Below are 3,709 nucleotides of genomic sequence, written 5' to 3' on the forward strand. Positions count from 1 at the left end.
CCCCCCCCCCCCCCCCAAAAAAAGAAACAGGTAAAGATGATGGATGGATGACAGATGGATGGATTGAAATATGTTGTGGTAATAGATGAAATTCATTCAAAACACATAGTTCAAGTACTGACAAATCATGCAAGATTTGGAAAAATATTGCATAAATATTGCATTTCGGGGAGTGGTGGCGCAGAGGTTAGAGAGGTGGGCCTGCGATCGGAAGATCGCCGGTTCACGCCCCGGTACCGACAATATCAAAAATGTGGGAGAGGTAGGTGAAGCACCCACACTTGCCCCTACCCTCATTCGCCCCACTCTGGGCCCATGAGCAAGGCCCTTAACCGCCATCATCTGCTCCCTAAACAGGTCTCTCTTGAAAATGAGTTCTCATGGCTAAATGAGATTACCTGGATAAAAAAAGGCTAAATGAAAAAAAAAAATAATGATAAGACTGTGCATGAGGTCATTTTTAAACTTCTACATAAATGGCTCTAACATGAGATGATCTTAGACAAAAACTTTGCCATAAATGATGGTTAGGAGATATGCTTTCCATCAATGAATGCTTGGCTGTTGACTAATTTAAGAGTTAGGCATTGCCCTAAAGAAACATCAGCCTTGCTACTGTTTACTAATGGAAGCAGAAAATCCAACCAAAAAAAAAAAAATGCTGTCAGAATCTCACAACTAAGAGTTGATAAAATAGGGATGGATTGTTAATATTTGCGTATCAGTTTCCACACAGCAATACTAAAATAGGTGAAATAATATGTTTTTCTAAGCTTTAGGACTGATTTCTTTGTGCAGCTATAAGAACGTGACAGTTATTTAAGTAGAGGGATGATTTACTTTTACTGGCCCAGAAACATGTAATGAGCCAAAAATGGTGGAAGATAAAACAACTTACCTTGGAAGAGTGCGTTTCTGTCATGAAGCTGTTGCAAATGTTTGCTCGGCACTTTGTCAACATCTATCTGAACTCTAAGGTCATTTAACATACAAGAGCAGCAGAAGTTAATGAAACAACAGTGAAACACTGGAGCACATGTATCTATCTTTCACATTTATTTACTGTATATAATTATCTTTTTATTTGTCTTTGTTTTTTTTTCTATAATTGTCACATAGGGATGATTCACAAATGCATGCCCTGACTTTTAACCTTCCCAAGTAAATCTTTAACCCCTTAAGTTCAGTCTGAATCAAAGCTGTTTGAGAATGCTTGGCTTCTGCAGCTCCACAAATACCTTAAACATGCTCACACAGATTCCACTTTATAAAGATACCTTTTCTACGTGTGCAGTCTGGACTAAAGTCTTTCCAACTTTCGCCACACAGAGTGCATATTTGGCTTCTCTGCCTGTTAGTGTTAGGGCCTAAATGGTTTTTAAAGAGGAGCTTTAGCAAAGAGGCTTTTTTTATAAGAAGCTAAAGAAAAGTACGGACAATTTACCTTAAGTAGAAGTTTGATTTTGTTTAAACTGATTTGTTAGAACTTTTGGGGGAAAGACCACTTCTCAGGTTGTCAGGATGTATACTCTTTCATATACATATATGTTCTTATTTGTTTTCTGTATATAAATAAAAAAAATAGCTTTATGTCTTTGGAAATTTATTAAAATGTTTATGTTGGATATAGTGAAAATAGCAGACATCTATTTTATATTTTAAATTTGCAAATAAGAGTGCTTGACCATATCTGTACAAGACATATATAACATTTCAAAAGGCCCCAAACATTATGTTTTGCATCATTCTGCACACAATGAAAAAATAAATAAATAAAGTGCAGTCATACAATTTAGAATTATTGTTTCCAAATTTGGAGCTGATAAAAATACGATAAAGGTTCTTGTGATTAAGCTTTCTCCTCGTAGACGTCGTTCTGGGAACAAGTCCACCTTAGATTTTTGTAGCTAAGCTCTTGGCTGTTTTGCTCAAGACACAGACTTGAGGCCAGAACACATGCTGCTCTGTGCACCCAGCATGATTCATATGTGCCTTCATAACAGGCCAGTTAATCACTAATCCTTTTTAATTAGACCCTTAATGTGAGGTTATTAACTAAAAAACCCTGCTGTCCCCTCAGCCCATAACACATTGTCATGTACAGCATTGGTAAATAACAAAAAAACTAACATGTTTTTGTGCAGCACTGATTGAACCAAACTCTGTGTTGGGAAGCATATAGACACATTTCTGAGCATTATTTCTCCTGTCTTTTTTAAAAAAAATTTTTTTTTTTTATAGTTCTTTTTACAATTTTAATTATTTCAAATACTTTAATGTCTCAAACTCATGTTGTTACGTAGAATGACCACTAGAGGGCAATATTGAGACGTGGTTGTCTGCAGTGACCGCATCATTTCAACTTTCTTATTCTGACCTATCACTTTATTTTCATTTGCAAATAGGAAAAAAAAAAGATACATTTTATTAAGTTGTTGTTATTATTAAATCCCCACATTTACATTTTTTTTGATGTATTAAATATAAAAAGCAATGCTGAACGAAATTTAACAATTGGATTTCTGTGTTTAAGATCCCATGGCAACACATGTATCTATTCATGCTTGCATGTATGTAAGAAAGTGCAGTCATTATGTTAGATCCAGTGCCTAAATCTGTGTACAGATTCATATTTTAGGGTATTTTTGCAAATCAATATGAAGTTGCAATACTTCAAATCTGAGGTCAGAGAATGTGTTGATCTTAAGTTTGAACCTGCCTGTTTGTTCAACAAGAATAGATAGCAGTCCATGTGATTGTAGATACACAACCATGGACATGCAGAAGCTAGTATGTGCTCACAAGTTCACATTACAACAGTTTACCCCCTCCCCATAGCACCCATCTCTTGGTACACCATGTGATGGATCAGGCCCCTGAATGAGTTTTCACCATGGGTGACCGGGTGTCCCGGATAATAATCGACAATTCCTCAAGCTAGATGGCAGAGTGCTCTCCTGCACGCTGCACAGAACTATGCTTCGCCACAGCTTTATTAGCTGCAATGGGACAGAGAGCTCAGGTGAGTCCAGATTTGTTCTGAAGGTCACACAGCACATATGAAAAATATTTTTTTACTTTCATGCCCACTTTGTAAGTTGGGGAGGCTTTTTGTTACAAGATTAATTTATGCTTTGAGATGATGCCGAAGAGGTTTACATGCTCTAATAACTCAAGGTTAGGTAATGAAGTGTGTGCATGACTGTGTGTGTGTGGTAAAGTTTGTTGTGCTGGTTGGTGTGCTGTAATTGCCCGCAGGAGGTTCAGCTTATCTCAGTTTGATTCTTTCTTCAAAAGCAGAAATAAATGAAAGTGAAATTTAATTACATCCCTGTTTATTGCATGGACGTTGCTTTTCTTCATTCTGGAATGCTGTTGGTTTTATCCTTTCCCATTCCACTTGTGTTTCAGCTAAATGGACACTGTTAAGATCTTTTAATTATAATTAACTATAACCGTTAGGAGCTTGCAGAGGAGACCATGGGACATGTTTTCATTTTGTCCATTACCATGAAGGCAATCCTTCTGTCTTTTGTTTGTTTGTTCGTTTGATTTATTTATATAAAAAAAAAGAAATTCCACATTAAAGATTTTATCTCATTAATGTCTCCATTTTTTTTAACACTTTCAAATGTTGGCAAATTAAACATTTTCTTCTTGTTCCTGATATACTGTAGAGTTCAAAGTAAGGTGAGCAGGAAGCTGTGTT

The sequence above is a fragment of the Nematolebias whitei genome, chromosome 2 (genome assembly GCF_014905685.2).
Source record: "Nematolebias whitei isolate Nwh7 chromosome 2, NemWhi1, whole genome shotgun sequence".
Taxonomy (NCBI): domain Eukaryota; kingdom Metazoa; phylum Chordata; class Actinopteri; order Cyprinodontiformes; family Rivulidae; genus Nematolebias; species Nematolebias whitei.